Raw genomic sequence first — 22,496 nt, 5'->3', positions numbered from 1 at the left:
CCATTTAGAAACAATTTTTTCCCCAACACTCTAATGAATGCAAATGATATTCGTGATTAGTTAGTATTATGCTAATCTGAGCCTGGAATTTACCTAAATCTGCATGGTGTTGTCTGAGCACCAGATTGCTTTGGGTTTCTGAGGAAAATTACATTAGCCTGCCAGATGTACAAAACATGATAGAGTAGAAATCTGAGCAAATAATCAAGATTACATTAGTTTTGTTTCTTAATGAACAACTGTTGGCATTAGGGATTACAGACAAATTATGGTTTTCCTCTCTGAGCTCAAGCAGCTAAGCAGCTGTTATGAAGGTCCCCTTTTCCTGACTACCCCTAAATAGATTGGGAGCCGCTAGGGCAGGGGGGAAGCATCTAAAATTTCACATAATTTAATTTGTTCCATTACAAAGTAATCATCACTCCGAGGCCCACAGCTAACCTCCAAATTTCCCCCCACCAGTCTCTCTCTGGAATGCAGGAGCAATTTCTCGTGAGTATCTAGGGCAGAAACTCAATGTGTTTTTCTTCTCTCCCGGCTTGGAGGGACGTGGCTACATGCCTCCAAGGTGTACCTGCTTTTTGTACCCTTTGGGCCACTTTCCAAAAGGGTGCCTGCCTAATTCTTGCTCCTTGCGTGACACAGATGGAATGCTGCTGATAAGGATTATGTAGGTAACACAGTACATCTGGCCGCAGTTGAATAGGCTGGGTAAACCAGAAACTTGCAGAAAGCAGCAGCCATTTGAGCTTAGACCCTTGTCCTGTGTTATTCGATCTATGTCTGTGAAGTCTCACTATAATGAAATCCTTGTCCTGCAGTGGATGTGTGGTGTGCGGCATGGTGAGGGTGCTAGTGCCAATCGAGTGCAGGCAGGGCTGTTTTCATAGCCCGCAGCCCTGTTCCTGGACATTTTTTTTAACTCAATGAATTTTATTACACTTATAGTTGTGCAAGGATCATCACAACCCAATTTTATAGCATTTCCATCCCAAACCCCCAGCCCACCCCCCCACCCCCAAGATTTCCATGTCTCCTTTGGAAGTTTTTCAAAGTCTGTGAGTCAGTATCGGTGGAAAATTTTTTTTTTTTTTTTATTTAGAGCCATCAGTAACATGGGGCCATTGGTGTGGATATTTCTGCTCGATTTAAGTGCCCTCACATACAGCATAATGCCTTCCATGTGCTATTTTCAGGTCAAAAGCCACTGGGCCTTAATACATGCTGAGCCCTCTGTAGAAAGGAATCTTCTCCGCTCTGTCATTTGCCTCTGGAGAAACTGCTCCACCTCCAAGGTGAATTTGGTGCCTCCCTTACATAGTTTCATGACAGCCAAGGCCTCAGCAACAAAGGACTTGTTCCAATGTGTTCTATACTCAGTGCAAGCCCCATGGGAAGAGAAGAGAGTTTGCCTTGTTCATGCAGCTTTTTTTGTGCACACTCTATGCAAATTTGTTGACAGAGTAGATATATGCAGCTGCAGATGCAGTGTTAACAGGAAGGCAAAGGTTTGGGTCTACATGCCATTGTAAAGATGAACGTTCGAAATGATAAAATATTGGCAACAAGGTCATCACAAAGACGTATGTTTTATATAGGGGCTCAGGACCTGTAAACCCATGGCCCTGTGTTTTGGAGCAAGATAACTAATGAGGAACAGGTGTTTGTGTTATGGGCACAGGCAGCTCTTGACTTGCTCTAGTTGGCTGAGCACAGCTGCCTTGAGAAGGGAACTCCTTTTCCTGCCTCCTGTCCCATGTCTATGCTTATTCCCCACCCATTTAGAGGCCTGTGGCTGGTGAGGGTCTCAGGGATCAATGCCACCCATTATTCACCTGGATGGCCTCAATTCCCCAGCTGTCATCACGATCTAGTACCCAGTGGTGGGATCCAGGATGGACTGGGGGATAGAAGCAACAGAGTAGAGATGAGGAAAGGGGGTAGGAAGATCAGGTCTGTTGGGTCCATCTTCAGTCCTAACCTTCAACCCCCACTACTTGCGTCGCCTAGTTTCTGGGCTTAAAAGGTTCACAGGAAGAAACCCAGAGAGAGGAAGATGGAGAGAAGGGGAAACAAAGTCAAAGAGGAAGGAAAGCTTCTTCCCTCCCTTCCTTGCCAAGAACAGGAAAATGAAAGTGGAAGGGGACAAGAAGGATGGAGGAGTAAAAGTTACCAAATGTTCACTATCACCCTTTCAGCACTCTCCAGGCCATATTGCTGGTCCTCAACTCCCCTTTCTGGATCAGAGCAGTGGGGTCTACTCTCAGTCCCTTAGCGGTAGGGGAATTCCTTCTCCTCTGCTGAGAAGGGGGCTGGGGAAAGGAGGAAGGGTTCTTCCCCTGAAATGGAAAGGGGTGGGACTCCTGGCCCTGGCTGCCTAGAGTCACTGTTGCACCTGAACACTGGGTAAAACCGTCTCTGATGCATCCTCTGAGGACCTTCTCAACACAGTACAGAATGACTAATGACTGACAATGAGCTTTACAGCACAACGCCTTTGTAAGTTTGTGTGTTCAGGGGCACTTCTAGGAAAAGCAGATCTGACCTTGTCTATAAATGATATGTTTATTATTATGCAACATATTATTAGATATTTATATAATTCATAAACTGTGTGTCAAAAGAACTAATGGTGTGCTAACACACTGGAAATTAAGGCAAATTCAAGTTCATCCAACAGGTCTTGTAGATGACCCCCTGAACCAGGGTATGCGGCCTGGGAGAAGTCAAGAGAAGAAACGTGAGGCCACATAAGATCTGATCTGTTCTCCAGTAATTTACCATTGAGTTCAGGGGAAAAACGAAACCAGTGACACTTGCCTTACATGGACTAAAATGGACAGGAGCTCAGAATCTAGGAGAAATCACTTGGTCTGAACAAGTAAGAAGTGCTGCCATTCTGGGACTTGTTTGAGCTAATTGCTCACTTGACCCTAAAGTTACCAACTTGATTGCTAAGAATCATTTCCCCAACATGTAGCTTCTGCGGCTTTTTCTGGCAGGGAGGAGGGGTTGCATTTATTTTTTTAATCTTATTATTTATTTTTCCTTATTTATAGAATTTATTTACTGTAAAGCATTGTGATTACATTTTAGATGCAATTAATAGTTTATATCAACATGAGGACTTTCTACATACTGGGCAAGTTTATGTATTATTAACTCACTGAATCCTTACAACAAGCCTACGCAGCATATCCTGCTACCACCCCCATACATAATAGCCAAGGAAACTGAGGCACAGTGAGCTTATCCAGTTGGTCAATAGCATATTCGGGCTTTGATCCCCGGTAGTCTGTCCTTAGAAGCCCAGACTCTGAATGGCTTTTGCAAATGCATTCTATTCTGAGTCTCAACATAATCTGAAACAAAAGCTATTTTTATATCCTATACTTTCTTCCATTTCAGTTTTATCTGCCCCTCAGTTCTCTACTTGGTAACTATTATAAAATGCAGATTGGTGAGAATATAAAGTTTCCATATTCTAAAGAAAATATTTATACTTTCTAACTTTCATCCATTCCTCAGGATGTTATGTAAAGTGCAATAGACACTACGTTACCAAGTACCTCAGATTTCCTTCTACTATAAATTTCAAGGGGAAGAAAATTCTTTAGGAAAACACCTATCCTATCCTAGCTCCTTGGTTTTTTGCGTTTTTTTAATTTGTTTGTTTGTTTTTTACCCAAAGGCCAATTCCTCATGTTTCCCGTTGGAAATTAACTAGTAAAAATCTGTACACATTATTTTTCCCCCTCAAATTCTTTGATCTCATTCCATCACCTTATTTGCTACAAGAGGGCCTATCCTATTTGGTGATACTTCACTAATAAAGATAAGAATTCAACATACATTATAAACACAGACCAGCCCAGTAGCCATGACCTACTCTGCATCCTTCTTGTTCTTCCAAGGACTGACCAGACCAACTCTTTAATTCTTAGAGCAGCTCAGAGGAGAAACACCCCTGTGGCATATTCCACAGCACAGCTCAGGCCAAGACCACAGTCCTTCAGAAAATCACTTTCTTCTAATGAGTATGAAATTCCTTTAAAAGGTAGGGTTCAGATGATAAAAGACCTCTAAACACAAGAATCTGTAGCACCTATAGGAAGATACTGAATTCAACCTCGACACAGAACTTTCACCTTCACTTGGCATTTTTCTACCGTGTATCATGACCCTCTCATGGGTCAAGATATCAATTTAGATGAAAATACCTGCATTTAAAAAGATGAAGTAGGGGAGTTCCCCTTGTGGCACAGTGGAAACAATTGCGACTAGTATCCATGAAGATGCAGGTTCGATCCCTGGCCTCACTCAGTGGGTTAAGGATCCAGCATTGCCTAGAATTGTGGCGTAAGTCGCAGATGCAGGTCAGATCCTGCACTGCTGTGGCATAGGCCAGCAGCTGCAGTTCTAATTTGATCCCTAGCCTGGGAACTTCCATATGCTGCAAGTGCAGCCCTTAAAAAAAAAAAAAAACAAAAAAACCCAAAACTATTAATAGTGCATCTCAGCATGAGAAGTAAACAATGTTTTAATTTTCCTAATACATATTTATGTATGTATGTGCTACCTTATGATGGAAGGCCCATAAAAGTTGGAAACCACGGCATTTCCTTTGCTTCTTACAGTGGCTCAAAGTAACAGACAGGACTCAGGGGTTAAATGGCTTCCTTATGCTTATAGACCAGTTTTGCGACCATATCTAGTCCCTTTGATTCTTAGTGTCACTATCATTCCACTGCCCCCATTCATTCGGCATGAGCAAATGAAACCCAACAAAAGAAAGCAATAATATTCTGTTAACCCAGCAGTGGATGACATCTCGCAGGTAACAGGGACAGACAAGCACTAGGATTCAGAAAGCCCTCAGCCTTTTTGAAACTCTCAAAAGTAGACTCAAGGATGGTATGTATCCCAGAACTTCCAAGTAAAAGATGAGTAAGTTCTGGCATCTAAGGTACAGTATACTTAATAATACTGTGCTCTACACTTGAAATCGGCTGAGAAAGCAGATCATAAATGTTCTCACCACACTCACGTGCACACACACACACACACACACACAACTGTATGAGGTAATGGAGGTGTTAACAAACCTTGCTGTGATTATCATTTCATAATGTATAAGGTATCAAATAATCACAATGTACACCTTCAACTCATCAAATGTATCTCAATGAAGCTGGAAAAGCAATCCATCAATCCAAGTGCTATTTTTTAAAAAAACATTTCAGAAAGCCTCTCAGAAATGGTGGGTTTATCCAGAATACGGCTTCTAACTAAAATGGCAAGTTCCTTTGCTTTGGCTATAATGCCATGAACTCTGTGTGGTAACATGGGTTGTAATGTGCTGTTCGGATATTCTTCAACATCTCTGGTTAATCCTGGTGTTGTGCGAGGTGCCTGTACACTGACTTTTCATCACAGCACTGCTGGTTATTGGCTGTGTAAATTTGGACACTTAAACCCCTGGAACCTCAGTTTCTTCTGCTATAAAAACAGGAGTTATCTCTACTCTTCAGTGTGTTGTAAGAAATAAGATCATAAATACACAGTGTCCAGCAGAGAGGCTGGTGCATAGGAATGCCTAGAAGATGGTCTTGTCAGAAAAATGCAATATCTCACAGCTCCATAAATACAACTTGTTCAGTTAATGGAATCTTTTACAATATAGGATAGAGGTAGAAATACAATGAAAGAAGTACCTTTTAGGGCATGTTGGAAACTATTACCTCACAAATCACTTAGCCCCTAAATGCTGCCTATTTGCTGAGAGATTACGATAATGTTTTCCTATTCCTTGACTAGGTAAATGGCTTTGGCCAAAACCTTTTGAATGCTCAAAAACTATTTTCTTTACCCATTGATAGATCTATGGCCAAGAGTTTAGAGAATATTAATTGACATATCAGCAACACTTCCTTATACTTATGCTTCCCTATTAAAGCTTAGAAAAAAGTCAGTCTGCACCAACAAATGTTTTCAAAACACTTGATAAGAAAAGCACTTGCGAGGGAGATAAACTGAAGGGAAGCATCCCAAACCAACAAACGTGGCTGGTTCTGAACTGACTGATTGATTTGTTAATTAATTTATGATGGCGCAACAATAATTACAAGCTACTGTTTGTCAGCCAGATCACTTGTGATGAAGTCAAAGGTTCACATCTGTGTATATGTCGCAAGGATCAATGCGTCCCATTAGCTGCGTTGGCTTTTTTCCCACTAAAAGCTAACATGTGTCATCAATATTCCAGCATTTGTGTCTGTAAACTAATTGAACATTTATGCTACATAAACATGCGGTTTGTATTATGTGGGATACCATTTATAAACATCTTCGGTGCCAAAAAAATGAATAGCCTCACATAAGATAATTAATATCTTATTGGAAAAATAAAATGGCAATTTAATGTTATTCCTTCTACTTATGGATTAAAAAAAAAAGCAACACTGCTTTTTTAAAAGTCTTGGTCATTAGTATAAAGTGTAGTCTCCTCCTAAAAGAGCAAATCTGATGAAATTTTACAGAGAAGGTGAAAGACATTTGTGTGACATTGTTCAGATTTATGAATAATAGCAAACAACCTGTGATTCTAGAATGTTGCAATCGTTACTGTCCTCTGCAGTTCATGCTCTAACATACATGATGTTATTTTTAGTCTCATATTCTCCCACCTACATCTGTCCAAAGACCAAATTTGAGAAATGTAAGTTTACTTTGCTCTGCATAACTTTCCCCAGATTAAGCTGTCAGCATCAGCATTAAACCTTGAAACTTGGTCGGAGTAGTTGAAGACACTGGGGAAGTAAAGTGAAGGCTACTTGACAAGTAGTCACAGCTCTTTCCCTGCTCCTTCAAGCCAGAGGCTGTTTGGAAGGGAGAACAGTGCTCCTGGCTATAACAGTGACTGGAGCACTTGGAAGCAAAAGTAATGATCCACATCCCCCCCTCCCATCTTTCTCTACCATTATTTCACATTCATGTATCCAAAAAGAATAATGGGACAGGGGAAGTAAACAAGAGCAGTTATTATATCACTAGTTTCCGCTAGATATGGAAATGTATTTTATGTAGATGACAATATCTGGCTGAGAGAGCCCTAACATTTTCTGGAGGACTCCAGAATACTTTCCCAAATGCGCTATATGACAGTACAAGGACAGGGGATCACAGGAGGAGGAGTGGGTGACCTTCCAAGCTCTGAAGACTGGTCTGCCGAGTTTCTAATACTGGAGCAGCACTCTTACTGCTGGCAGCAGGGAGCAATGTTCTCAGTTTTCATTTAGACCCCAGATTTAGAGTGTTTGGAAAGGGCCTAGTCCAAACAAATGATTTTTTTCACTTTACCTCCACAAAAATCACTTAGAAGCTGTTATTAAACAAGATATTTCTCTCTCCCTTTCCCAAAGACCCACGTCCCTCTTTATCCTAATCATTCCATTTTATTATGACTTTTTATTTTTTGGCCATGCCCATGGCATGCAAAAGTTCCCGGGCCAGGGATCACACCTGTGCCACAGCAGTGATGCCAGGTCCTTACCCTGCTCAGCCACCAGGGAACTCTTCATTCCATTGAGGTTTTTGTTATTCTCAGGGTGCTTCCTTGAGTCCTCACCCTAATACCAGCTGTTAAAATGCCAATCCACCACCGAGGCCTTTCCTTACATACGATATCACTTACATCTGGAATCTAATATATGGCACAAATGAACCTATCTACAGAAAAGAAACGAACTCATGGCCATGGAGAACAGACCTGTGGTTTCCAAAAGGGAGGTGGAGGGAGTGGGAGGGACTGGGAGTTTAGGGTTAGTACATGCAAATTATTACACTTGGAGTGGATAAGCAATGAGATTCTGCTGTATAGCACAGGGAACTGTATCTGATCACTTGCGATGGAACACAATGGAGGATAGTGTGAAAAAGAGAATGTATATGGACGTATGGCTGGGTCATATGGCAGAAACTGACACAACGTTGTAAATCAACTATAATAAAAAATTTAATAAAAAAGCAACAATAAAGGTAATGCACATGGAAAGGGAACTGAAATCTTAGGCATGGGAAAATAATCAGTCCTCTTAAATAAAATTTCATCAAAAATACTAAATGAAGCAAAATGCTCACTTATTCCACAGTCACCTTGCTTTGGTCATGTATCCCGCAAACTACATTGTCAGCCTTTTCCAAATCCTCTGACTCTGTAGACTCCTGCAAGGTCTTCATCACTATGCAAAAGGCAGAGCTGAGAGAGTAGAGGATGACAGCTGCTGGCGACCACGGTTTCTCTCCCTGCTGCCTTACCACTTGGTAACACCATGAACCTGTCTGCTGGAAAGGAAAGAGGATTTTGCTACTTTTGCTTCTGGGCCTTCTTCCAACTCTCTGCCTCAGCTTCAAAACTTTGCTCCTTATTTCACCCTAGTTTCTAACTGCTTCTAACACATTTCAGTTTCATCATTTCAGCGTGGTGTTCCTAACTTGGAGCACAGATGAGGAGCATATAATCACAGATCAACTCAGAGCTTAATGTCTCTCTTAGTCAAATGGGTTAGCAACAGTCTTGATGCCATTTAACCATTATGTCTTAAGGGACTCTTATGTGCAAAATATTGTTTAGATTTGGTCAATAAGCATCCTTTGGGGGCTTATAATTTTGGTTGCATATCTGAATGATAATATAAGACAAATGTTCTATGTATATATAATGTCATATGATAAAGTAGGTTCCTTTGTATTGGAATAGCCATGCAGGCTACACAGAGCATAAAAACACATCAAACCTGCTAGGGTGTCTTCAGCAGTCTCTGATGATATTGTTATTTCTAACAATTCTGAAGATAAGAGAGAAGAAATCCCATTTACAGCAAAATGTGCTGTCCATTGTATTATGTGATAAAACATTCCCATTGTAACACATGCTAAATGTGAGTTAAAATAACTTCATCAAAGAATTACTATAATCTAAGGTTTTTTAGTACAAGTAAAACAGCAAATTTATATCAATGAAAAATCTAAGAAATAAACTGAAAGATGTGCAGGTGGGAAATTTTGCTGATTTTATGTCTTCCCATTAAATATACAGAAGGAGGTAGTGGGTATAGCTACTACTGCTATCATATGGGATGTTGGATGTTTGTAGTGCATTGTTATGTGAAGGATTAAGCTCCCAGAGTTGAGCAGTAGAATCAGCAGAAAGCCTCATGTAACATTTAGACAGCCAACATTTTTTTTATGTGCCTGGTAGAAATTTACCATTATCTCACACGCCAGAACACTGGCAAAATTCTGAGCAGCTTTTTTTCACCTACTCATGTTTAACACCACCAGATAATAATATGTGCACCTTCAATTGGCTTTGCATTTTATAGTTTTCAAGTCGTTTATTATGTATTATCTCATTGGAGCCTTACAAAAGCCCCATGAGGTAAACAGATATCATCAAAACTCGAAAATGGAAATGCTTTGCTTGCCAATTTCTTTCCAAAAAATTTCCCCCAGATGGCTTATGACTATAGCGAGTCTAATTGTCTCGAGGAAAGATGAATGGAATCACATTTCCAAGGAATTCAGCCACCCCCAATTCCAGAGCTGTATAATTCTCAGACTCAGTTTGAGGGGGAGCAAGCAACCCCCTCCACTGCATATACAGGGAGAGTTGAGCCTTAGAAAGAGGTCAGGCTTGAAGCTGGAGGGGCAGGCAGGTGCAGAGGAGGCAGTGGCAAAACACCTGACTGTGGTCGCAGATTTTGAGTCATAATCCAGATCCCTGGATGAGACAGTCCACTGTTGGGTTCTGGAGGAGGAGCAGACAAACCTCAGCCTTTGTGGATTTCCATGTTCTTCCACCTGCCTCCTGCCCCTTTATTAATGATGTACATTTCAGGGAGTTGCTTAACCTCCAGTCCAGTGGCCCCATCTGTAAAGGAGGCTATTAATTCCTATTTCTTTGTGTTGTGGTGAAGACTGAATAAATTGACGGATATAAATTGCCTTTCCAAGTACATGGCAAGCAAGATGACCTCAATAATCATGGATGCAGTCTTTTACCCTTAAAATCATAGTATTTAATGTTTAAAATTAAGTAAAAGACTGGCATTAGCTATTGAATCTTGCCAAGCATCAGGAAATACTTCAAGAGGCTCTGATTTGAAGAAATCTGCTACAATTTGCAATAAATTTTTAGGATTCATTTAATATATGCAGTTCCCAACCCAAATAAATTTAGATGAATTCAAAAACTCAATGAGGTTATGAAAGCCCAATAGAAAAAGGTGGTTACATTCACTTTATCCACCCTGTGTATTTTAAAGCACCTACTAAGTGCTCAGTCTAAGAGCCTGCAAGTGCCAGCTTGTGGCAGCCCCTTGTGCCGTGAACTTGGTATTTACACTGCATTCACCAGGTGCCTCACGGACTCCATCTCATTCATCCTCTCGACAGGTTGGAGCGACAAGTAATGAGTATGATTATCTCCACTTTACAGCTGGCTCTCCCAGCCATGAGAGGAGCAAATTCATTTGACAGAGGTCACCAAATCTACATTTCCCAGGATTCAGTCCTGTGCTTATAAACATATCCATTATGTTATAACCCCAGAATATGGACATAGCAGTGAGAAGTTTAAAAAAAAAACAACCTGCTTTCTGAATAAAGTCATCTTTTTACAAAATTGCTGGGTTGAAATCGATGTCTGAACAGTAAGAAATGAAAACTGTTATTAAAGCTGTCCATTACATGATATGCTAAATCTGCCCCATTATCAAGCATGCTAAGTATAAGTTGAAATAACAGTAATGATCATAACTAACACTTACTGAGTATTCTCCAGGCTCTTTGCTAAGTGCTTTAAATGCAATGAGACTTTAAATGCTTTCTTAGTGAAATAGACAGTATAACTAGCTATACATATGCCTTAACAGACCTCCTTGTGAAAAGAACTTTTGCACCCAAGTGCATTACCTTATTTTATACATTGAGATGTAATAGAGAAAGGCAATTCTTTTTCACTGGCCCGTATATTTCCCTAAATCCAAGTTCATTTTCTCAGCCCCTTAGAATATGTACTACAAATCATAGTACAGAAAATGTCACAAAACAATCTCAGGGAATTAAAAAATTCCTAAAGGGGAGTGATTGACACCATTCAGTCATGTCCCAGAAACACACTGTAGTTGCAATGATGTGGTGAGCGTCAGCTCTCCCTCTTTGCTGACTAGTCTCTGAACTGGAAAATCAAAACCAGCTTTCCCAGAGATAGAAGAGATAAGAATCCTTGAGAACTTGACACTTTGCTTCCAAAAAAGAACTGGAAAAAAGGATAGACAGGCACTCCTGTTTCCTTACTCTCTGATTAAATTAATAACCATCTAATCACTATTTATGAAGATAGGATCCAAAAGGTATTTTCCTTATCCAAAGTTTATATATTGCATTTGTTAGGCAAGCACGTAAGAGGAAAGAAATTGTGGAAGATGATGCAAGAATCATTCTCAGACAAACCAGTGTCTTGGAAGAACATGAATGTAGTTTTATTTACTTAATTACAACTACCATACAGCTTATTTTTTAATACGCTAAATGGTATTCCAAATAAAAATATATCACTAAAGAATATAAGTATGGAAGATGTGCAATCTACCTATGATAAAATTTAAAATACTAAAAAGTACAAACATTATTTATAGATGTTCAAATCTTTTTTTTTTTTTTTCACTCAGACACTACCATCATCAGTAATATCACTGTCGTTTTTTGACTCAGGAACTGATGTTTAATAAACCCTTAGTCTTTAGCCACATCATTAATCGTACAGGAGATGGCTTAGGTAATGGTAATGTTAATATTCGCCTACGATACTGAGATAGAGTACCGGAAAGATGTATTAAGCACTTTTGACAATGAGTAACAAATGTGCAAATGTAATATCTACGTGTTTAGCAACACTACCGAAGAAACAAATTCTTTAGAAGTTTTTACTAATATCATGAGTATCCCCTGCTTCTACCATTGGGACACAGGTTTGATTCCAATGTAAAGAGAGAGCCTTGGTTGCTCTTGCATCCTGAAGTTTCATAGCTTCTAATTCTGGAAATAGATTAATTGTATGGATATATTATCTTCAGGCAAGTAGGTGACACAGTTATTATCTGTATGGTGTGTATTAGTTTCTACTACGTACCTAAAGAAAGAAAATTCAAAATTAAATAATGAATTTTGATTTTCAAATATATCTTTTCATGGCTGGTAGGTTACAAAGGAGTGTGAACGTGGTCATTAGGCAAGGTGGGAATTTTCTTATATAACTTTAGCATATAAATTAGACTGGTTAAGAACTTTTTTGCTTATAGTTAAGTTAAATAAAATACAGACTCTAACATATAATAATTCTAGCATTTGTAAGAAGATATATTAATTTTGGGATTTTCAGTTAGAAATAAATTAATTGTAAACCTAAGTTCACCTCAACTTCTCAAAGACTTCAGAGAAATATATGCTTTGAAAGAGTCTCTTCAAAGTTGTTGTACCTATTTTGACATTTGTTGTCAAGTCATTTAATTAAAATTTGTATTGAGAACAGAATTTGATTTTTAAAAAAAGAGTGATGAATTGATTATTAATTTTGTATTAAACCAAAATGATAAGTTTATGTAAAGTTACAGTATTTTTACACATCAACTTTTCAGAAAGTAGTTTCTTTCAAGAAAAATTAAAAGTATATTACATTCTTGGTGTTCAACCAAGAATCACCTTTGTGCCTTGATAATGTGAGAAGTGGTTAAGTTTTAATGTCTGTCTGCCTGTTTTCTTTGATTAATATTTACAAAACCATGAGAATTTCAAGTCTCATAAAGACTAACCATTAGTTTTTGAATTAATACTTACATAATTGTCTTTCATGCTTAAATAAATTTACAAATGTTCTGGCCTGGTTCTGATGGGATCAAAGAATTAGACTTACATAATATAGAAAAAAATAATGTCTAGTGCATACCCGTTACCCTGAAGTCCTAAATAGCTAATAAAGAAGTTATAATAAGTCTTATGGAGAGCTTTAAATAAGCAGCACAAAATAGAAGGGAAAGTCCAAAAATTATTTTCGTTCATTTCATTTTTCAATAGTTCTAAAGGAAATTTACATCATCAATGACCATTAAGGAAATAGTCCTCTTTATAAGAGAAATCTTTAATATATCCCAAGTGTTATTTATTTTTAAATGTGAACGGTCATCAACAGTACCCTAAATATAGCCAACTAACTGTAACTTACAACTGCTTACATGATTTTTCTCCTTGAAAGAACTTACATGCAAATAATCTAAAGAAGTAAAACATATATAAGGATGCCTCATTCAAAAAAACTGCATATATGAAGATATTCAGCAAACACACACACACACAGGCACACACGAATTCACTCTTTCTTGTGCTTGTTTATTTTTAGCTGTCTCAATAAAATGTTTTTCCTCCCTCTGTTTTACTAAAACATGCCTATCTAGGAAGGAAAACAGATGTAGAATTGGACAACTACGTCTTGTTTGGGTTTTTTCCCTGTCAAATAGAATTTATGATCATTGTCACACAATAAGAGAATCTAAGTGAAACGGACAATAAGTCAGGAAGCAATTGCTGGGATACATGACTACTATAGCTTTGGAATTCAGGATTTGGTTACTAAAACTTCATCTGATTAAGCCAAATAAGGATACAATATCCTTTCTTACACAAAAGCCCCAGAGTAATTGTAAAAATAAAAGAACCCATGTCATGGTGAGAGAAGAATCACAATAAAACAGTTTGTAAGAATCTTAAAACACCTTTTAAAATTATTCCTTAAATCCAAAACAGGGGAATCATAGTCAAACAGCTCGCATGTACTTTCCTCCCTCTTCTAATATATTACTAATGATAAGCAATAATTTAGTTTAATTAATTAGGTTTTCCACAAAGCATCTCTCATGCCAAGTTTTCAATGACAAGTTATATATTAATTGCTTAGACATTTCCCCCAAATTAACCAAGTTTATTAAAACTGAATTGTCCTAAATAAGAAACTTACTCTTCATGTAATCTAATAACAATTAAATATGAAAATAATTTATGCAAATATTTTCCGCAATATTTTAACTCTGAACCTGTCCCTATGCGTATTCTGCATCTTCTCAGGCAACAAAAGTACAAAATTTTTCTTTTAATGACTCATCAGCTTACACAAACCCTTAACAATAGTATTCACAACATACTTCTCTTAGGAAGTTAAGGTTTCTCTGTACAGAACCAGAATGATAAAACTTAACGGCAGAATATTTACAGTGACTATTCTCACTATACCCTTACTAACCTCAGTGTTTAAGTTAAAAAAAGAAAAAAAAAGTAAAACCTTTGACTTTCCTTCCAGCAGGAAAAAAAAAAATGTTTCATTTAGTAAAAGTATTGATTTTAAACTCACTTCTAGGAACATTTAAAAATGATAGTGAAGAGGCACAGTAGCTATTCAAACAATCACTTCCAAGCCTAGGTACAGTCACATCCCGTAAATCTTTTACATACTCATTCTACTGTATCTTTTCTCCAAATATCTGCCAGTTATTTTAAGAGTTCGTTGCACCCATGCACTCTCCAGTGCTAAAGTCTAGTGAGAGATACAACCATCAGCGAACATCTGCCACTGCAGACTTTCTATCACTTGTGAATTGCACTCCAACAGGAGTGAAATGGTTGAGGGAGAGAGAGAGAGGAAGGGGGAGAGAGAGAGGCAAAAAGAGAGAGAGGCTTCTGTCTCTCTTTGAGGAACTGGCCTTTCTTTCTGAAACTCAAAACAGCAACAAGTAGCAGCGGCAGCAAAGTTTTCCTGCAGGCTCCCACATCTCACATTAATGAGAAAGCGCAGGGGAGGGACTGCAGTATGTAGGGAAGCTTCTGCACTTGAGCTCTCAGGAAGAGCCCAGAAGCAACAACAGAGCATCCACCTCTCGGGAAATTCAAACACAATAAGAACCCCCCTTGCCTAGCAGTGCCAGAAGCCAGGACTAATCACCAGGCTCTCCCTTCTGTCTGGGCACTGGGGACGGGGCTGACCACCAGGGCTGGGCTGGCCATACCCCTTCCCACTAGAATAAAGTGCCCATTGTCTCACACTGTACTAATTGAGAGAAAACAGCCCTGGCAGTAAGCATAATAATTATCAAAGCCAGCAAGCAAGAGCCGTCACGAAATGAAAGAAAGAAAGAAAGAAAGAAAGAAAGAAAGAAAGAAAGAAAGAAAGAAAGAAAGAAAGAAAGAAAGAAAGAAAGAAAGAAAGAAAAGGAAAGAAAAGAAGAAAAGACAATAAACACTGAGGTGAATTAACCCAAGGATGAACTTAATATTCATAGAGGAACGCTTGCCTGCAGGTTTCCCCATTCATGTCACGACTATTGCCTACAAGAGACCATTGTCCACACAGGAGAAATGAGTAGACCGAAAATTTTCATGTAGCAGTTTTTTGATCTGAAAGGTTTTCTTTCCTCAAAACCAGAGCGTTGAAACGCAGCATTCTGATTCAAGAAAGTTACGACTTCTCTCCTCCCAAGATTATTTTTAAAGTTGAATCACAGGATTCATCAATGTCCTGAATTTTTATGCTGTTTTTCCTCTTCCCCAAATTTGCAGCTGGACAAATATGGAGATTAAAAAAAAAAAAACAAAAAAAAAACCAGCAACAACAAACCCACACACATTTGCCTGAGCAAAGAAAAATAATGAACTGAATATGCATATCCTCATTAACTAAATTTAATTACGCTGAGTGGCATAGTAATCAGTGGTTGCTCCAGTTACAGTATTCATTGAAAGGGAGGTGGATTCCAAATTAAGGCGAAGTGTGGGGGACAGTCGCATACTGATGAGGGAACCGCACACAACATGATACAATACACTATCTAAATCATTATTCAGAGAAGCTGAAGAAAGAAGTACATTACCCTGTTTTAAGACTAATGCAAGAACAATTAGCCAAGAAGGCTCCAGTCCCCCACTGACTGCCCCCCCCCCCCACCGTCCATACATTTCACACCAGCCAGTCTGGGGCCAACTGTACCATTTGCATTTTGCTTTTTTTTCCAAAAGTGAACAAAAACTCACACTGCCTTTTCAAAAAAAAAAAGAAGGCCTATGTCCCTGGCCACAATAGCAGGGAAATCCTATCTCCTACCCCAGGCTCCCACAACTTCAGCTTGAACTTTCCGCCGGCAGGGAACTTTCTAACACGTGCATGGAACAATAAAGCAGGGAGGGGGGAGGAAGTTTAGGAGGGGGTGAAAAAAAAATGAGATTACACCAAAACTTACCATCCACCAGGTCCTGGCTGACATGTCATAACATAGCTGCCATTTTATGGAGCTGTCCGATGTTTTCCCAGCCATTATGCTGTCAGCAATCTTCATCAGATGCAGCTCAATGCAAGATAAGACACCTAATCAAGGAAACATCGGCGGTAGCTTTCTGGACTACATGTAGGCCAATCCTTATCACACTGCATCATGGGAAAAGCTCCTTTATTAGCAGGAGGAACTACTGCAACCTCACAGATAGAGAGACAAGGATCAGTTCTTTTGCTTTTTTTTTTTTTTTTTCGGTCTAAAGGGATTGGTGAAAGTAGCTAGCGTTCTTTGTGTATCATGTGTACAAGAGTTAAGTATCTTGCAAGTGGGCGGCTAACTGCTTTGCTGGGCTATGCAGACTAAAGTTTATTTGCATTCTTCTCTGTTGTATATTGTTTGACATGGTCCATGGTCCTTGCTGAGCAGATGAAGGGAGGAGAAGGGGGTGGGAGGGAGGGAGGGGGAGAGGGCGCCGTAATTGCTCAGAATTAATATCTCCCCCAACAAAGACATAACAGTTTCATTGACACAGTCGGAACATGGTTCAGATGTCGCTGCACACACGGGTGTGCTGGTGTGTGTGTGTGAACACCAACACACCACACACACACACATACTGTGGAACACACAGGTAGCAGCTGCAGCTGGATTCAGCCGAGGTTGCCAAAGGCTACAAACTCCATTCTTATGCTGGACATATGGAAGCAGTTTAACTCTTTGAAATCTCTGTTCAAGAAGAGCCCTGCCGTCTGCAAAGATAAATCAGCCTTGAGAACAAGTTTCCTCAACAGGAGGCATCAGGCCCAGGGTTTCTCCCCCTTTGCAAGATTGCCTCGCAAGGTTATTTTCTTCATCTAGGAAGACCTGGTAAAAATGAGAAGTGAAGGGCAGAGTTTGTCCCTAATTCCAACTATAGACTTAATTCCTTGCTTGGTCCTTCTCTGTCCTACCCTTGCAAGGACAATCATTTATTTCTCCCTGGCACCAATCATGAAGCAAAAGCTTCATCATGAACTTAGACTTAGTTCTTCCAATGAGCACACACAGAAAGCAGGAACCAACTTTTACTAATAAAACCACTTGCTCTGAATAGCCTTTCTTCTTTTCTAAAGAGCAAAAAAAAAATTGGAATGCTTCAGGGAGAATCTGAAAGGAGTCATACGGTTAGAAATTCAGACCAGGTCAAGCAGATGGATTCCTACCCTTGCTTTTGCTAAAACCCCAAAAGGCAAAGAGACCCCTATGAGTGGTCACACCGATTTCTGAGTTCCCTGCAACACAACCCCAAACCCAAGCCACCCCTCTTACGACATTTTGTCATTTTTCTCTCCAATGTGCATGGCTAGTATTCTCCGAATGATTTTTAGGCTTAGAATTTACATTTGCTGCTGACAATTTAAAAGGACAAACTCCTATTTGATTCAGAATATAGTGAAGGGGGAAAAAATGCTGCATTACCGGCGTTTTCTTTTCTCTGCATGAGGTTTGTGTGAGGCTGCAAAGGCAACTTGTTTCGGCCTGTGAACTTCAAAGAGGAAAATCGACTGCTGTGAAGAGCCCCCGTCCTTCGGGTATTTTTATATTCACTGGGGAGGCCTGTCAGCCACAGTCTCAGACGGGACAGGAGCTTACGGTGGCTGGCCTCTGGGCTGACAGCAAAATAACCTGCCCTTCACAGCCCTGGCTGATCCTCTCCTGGCCCCCAGCTCTGGTTTCTTCCTCCTCATGTTGGTTGTGCTTATTCTCAGAAGGGTGGGCGGGAGACAGGAATGCCCCACCCAGGCCACTGCCTTTGGAGGATCCCATGATCCCACAGCCTACTTTTTTCCTCCTCTCTTTCCCCATCGCATTCTTCGCCTCTTATTTTTTTCTTTAATTTTGAACAATGACTGGGTAATAAGCCCGGGAGTGGTAATCATGGTTTCTTTAATTTTCTGAGCTAACAGCAGCACTGCTGGACAGCCTTTTACGTGTCAGGCATCCTGTTGTGGACACTGGGGCTGCAGAGTGAATGAGGTAAAGTCTGCAGCCCATTCATCTCGCAGCTGAATTCACCCAAACTCCTGACAGGCAGGACTGAGGGGAAGGGATGGGCCCAGGCAGGTGTTTCCTCTGGTGGCTCTGAGCCAGCAGTTCCCTGGAACCCAGGACCTCATTCCACATGCATTTCCAGAGCCCTCTTTCTGACCAGCTTCTGGGACTGGATGTGAGGCTGGTGTGGCTTCTGTGGCTTCCTCCCTCTCCCCTGCGATCAGTCCACCTCTGCTAGTAATTCCTACATCTACCTTTTTCCGCTTCACTAGGGTCAAAGGGCTCTTGCCAGGCAGAGCCTGACTTTGAGGTGCTGGTTTGCTACCAACCCTCTGCCGTCTGCCTCAGAAGCCCCTCTTAATCCTAGTACATTGCACGGCTAATGCACAGGCTTCACATGTCCGTTGTCATTGTCACTGTGGGGACACCTCCTTTGATGACCTGACAACACCAGTGGGAAGCGAAGAGAGATAACGCATGGGGGAGAGGCTGCGGCATCTCCCTCTACAAATGTGTGAACCGTGGAGACAGAGATGGGGTAGAAATAACTCATCTGCGTGCTTCCCTGGTGCAGCTGGGGAATGCCCCAAAACAGGAATCCCGGGAGCTCTGGCACATGTAGAGAGGGAATCAACTCAGAACTGGGGCCGTATTTACAAAACACATGCCCGGGGGTTGACCACTCACCATCAGGGTCCAGGAAGGTGTCTTGTACTGAGAGTGAAACTTCTGAGCGCCTGATGGATGTGGTCCACACACTAAGAGATCAGGCAAGCGGGATCACAGGTAGGAGTCAGTTGATTGGATTCATTAGCTGAATTAATCTCACCTGACTCAGGTTGAGAAGCTAGCTAAATGATAAAAAAACATGTATAAAGCACTAATGGCTAATGGGGAAGATTTGTGGGGAGGTAAGTAGAGTGTTACATTCCACCTGGTTTAAATCCCCCCAATTCCTCAAATATCAGGCTTTTCCCCTCAAATTCCTCTTTCTATGGCATTTGTCCCTGCCCAGGTTTCTCTCCCTGACCCCCAGTCTTTGTTTCCAGCCACGCTGCCAGTAGCCACCTCCCCCAGTTTCTACACTCAGTAAAAGCAAGCTTAGGAAAAGCCAGATATTTAGCCCAAAGGCATCAATCAATCACCAATTACTACTTTGATTTCTTTGATTTTTTTCCTCACTGGCTTATAACTTAGGGATCATCCCAGAGTTGAAGCAGGGGACACTGACATGTGCAGACAAGCTACTATTCCTGGCACTGCTTTTGAGTTTCTCCTCATTGAGAAGCAGCCTGGGGTGAGGTTAAGGGTGCTGAAGCCTCGTGGCCAGAATTCAAATCACAGCCTTATTACCTACAAGTCCTGTAACCTGAGGCCAGTTGATTAACATCTTTGCCTCAGTGTTCTCATCTGGGAAAAGGAATTTGTAACAATAAAGCACCTTGTAATTGACATGAGAATTCCAGCAATTACTATAAATTCAGTGTTTAACATCGTGCCTAGTGGATCAGACGTATGTGTATGCTTGTTGCCATTACACTTTATATATAGATAAGGAGACAGAGGCCCATAATTTGACCCAAAAATCATAGTTAATAATTAAGGAGTCATGAGAAAGGAAGAAACAACTCCTTCCACCTCCCAAAAAAGGAGAGATTAAAAAATATATTTTATAGATACAAATCTTTATATTTATATAATATATATTTATCTATTATAAGTATTTAAAAATATTATTTATGTATTATGTTATAAATATATAATATAAAATTATATAAAAATTTACATAAATATTATACATAATGTGTATAATTTCATATATAAATATTTTAAAAGGTAAATATATTAAGAGCTATAAATATAAAGTTTTTCCCAGTGAGAAGACCTGGGGAAAACTGATAGACACATGCACACTGAGGTATGTGGAATGATTGGCCAACAGGGACCTGCTGTATAGCACAAAGAACTCTACCCAGTATTCTGGGAATCTATATGGGAAAAGAATCTGAAAGAGGAAATACAATAAAATATCTTCCAAAGAATTAAAAAAAAAAAAAAGCAAAAAACACTTTAGTCTCCTAAATCCTGGCTCTGAAAGGGCAAGGCTAGTGAGGGAGGTCTGAGTTTATACATCACCCATGTCCAGGAGCTGTTGCACAAACACTCAAATATTTGTCAAATGAATGGCTTAACTCATACAGTGGTGATGTGGGTGGGGTTATTATGGAGAACAGAAGAGCAGGTCTTGGGTGTCTGGGCCAATGGGAGAGTCTGCAATACCACCTGGGGTCCAGGCTTGGGGGCCTGGTGGATCCAGAATGGAAAAGCATGAGGAACTGCAAATCCAGTTCATAGTAGGAAGTGAATATTTTCCACTAAGAACCTGTTTGGAAGGGTCAGACACATTCTCCAAACATTTACCTAGACCTGGCGGAAAAAGCTGGGTAAAAAAAGTCAGAAAAGTTCGGTAAGCTTTCTGCAGGGACCGGGGTCAGCTGAGGGCAACAGAGACGGGAATGTGCAGCCGTGAGGGGGGATGAGGCAAAGGAATATTAAGTCATTCTGCTTCCGCTTGGAGGGGAGCAATCATAGCTTTCTACCCTCTGTGAGGACTCAGGGGTAGACCTGTGGTCTTTTTACAAGCTATTTCCCCTCACGCTCAAGGGCTGTCATCATACACTGCAATTTTGAGAGGGTTTCCTGCCCTGGGGGCCACCTCTTCCTACCTGAGCCTGTCCAAGTGACTGGCTGCCATCCATAGTGCTGTACCTTTAAAGTCCCGTCCTGGCAATGCTGTTAGAAGCGGGTGGGCAGCCCCTGAGCATCTCCTCTGGGAGAAAGCCCAGACTGAGCCCATCCCGTGCCAGGGGGCATGACCCTTCACTTGGGAGGACCCCAATCCCCACCATCATGGCTTCCGGGTACCTTCCCACTGGGTCTTCCAGACCTGAGCTTAACTGCTCTCACCCATCTCTAATGACTCCCAAAGGGATGCCCAGAGCCCTGTCCAGTAAGCTGGACAAAAGGCCATTTTTTTTATAATGATTTTTATGTTTTCCATTATAGCTGGTTTACAGTATTCTGTCAGTTTGATACTGTATAGCAAGGTGACCTAGTTACACATACATGTATAGATTCTTTTTTCTCACATTATCATGCTCTATCATAAGTGACTAGACATAGTTCCCAGGGCCTATAAAAGGCCATATTTGAAACAAAGAAGCAGAGTTCTTGCCTGTCCAAACAAGGAGATTGGGTGCATGAATAGAAACAACTGGTTATTAAAGTTGGAGACATACCAGTAATGACCCACCTGCAGCTTTTCCTGAAGACAGGTGTTCGTTTCCAAAGAAGGATAATTTGATTGAAACCAGGAATAATTTGTGCTCTCCCCCTCTTTCTTTTCTGGAAATGCCTTAAAAAAAAAAAAGTGATTCTGGAATTGAAGTGTGCTTATTCTTACTAACCCTCCTCAAGTAAATTTCCCCCCAAATGCCACATTTTCTAAGTGTTTGAAATATTTTCTCTTTTTATGTAGCTATTTACCAGAATGTGCAAAAGCTCTGGACACTGACAGGGGAAGATTTTTTACTTAGATTCTGGTAAAGAAAAGGAGGTGGCTGGATAGTGTTATCCCATTTTTTGATAAACAATTCAATCGTATTTGTATATTCATTTATGCATAGAAAAATGCTCGAATATTGACTCAGTTATAAATGGGGAGGAACTTGCACTTTATACACTTTTGTACCCTTTGAATATTATAATGCTTATGCATTATACTTCTAAATAAAAACATTAGAGTGAAGGGCACATGGGACCTTTCTGTACTTTTTTTTTTTTTTGCATCTGCTTGTGAATGTACAATTATTTCAAAATAAAAAATTAAGAAAAAATAAGTAAATATATTTCCATCTAAATATATTTGAACTTCTGAACCCGAAATCCGGTGGTGGATACTCTAAGAGGACTGTCTGGTGTTATAAGCATCCCCTAGTCCATGGGATTGTAAAAATACTTTCTCTTCAGGCTTTCGAAGGCAGAGAATAAGATAAAAAAAAAAAAAAAAAGGCAGCAGTGAAGGCAGAGTAA

General features: G+C 40.2%; 1 long non-coding RNA gene across 1 annotated transcript; it reads right to left on the bottom strand.

Annotated features, from left to right (window-relative positions):
• LOC110255509 lies at positions 7,997 to 19,271 on the bottom strand. The gene is made up of 3 exons (XR_002335921.1): positions 19,092 to 19,271; positions 16,341 to 16,465; positions 7,997 to 8,343 (listed from the first exon to the last, which is right to left on the bottom strand). It is a non-coding gene; the product is annotated as an uncharacterized LOC110255509 (long non-coding RNA).

Source organism: Sus scrofa, chromosome 1 (genome assembly GCF_000003025.6).
Source record: "Sus scrofa isolate TJ Tabasco breed Duroc chromosome 1, Sscrofa11.1, whole genome shotgun sequence".
In the NCBI taxonomy this organism is placed as follows: Eukaryota; Metazoa; Chordata; class Mammalia; order Artiodactyla; family Suidae; genus Sus; species Sus scrofa.
This window is presented reverse-complemented; position numbering and strand designations above follow the sequence as displayed.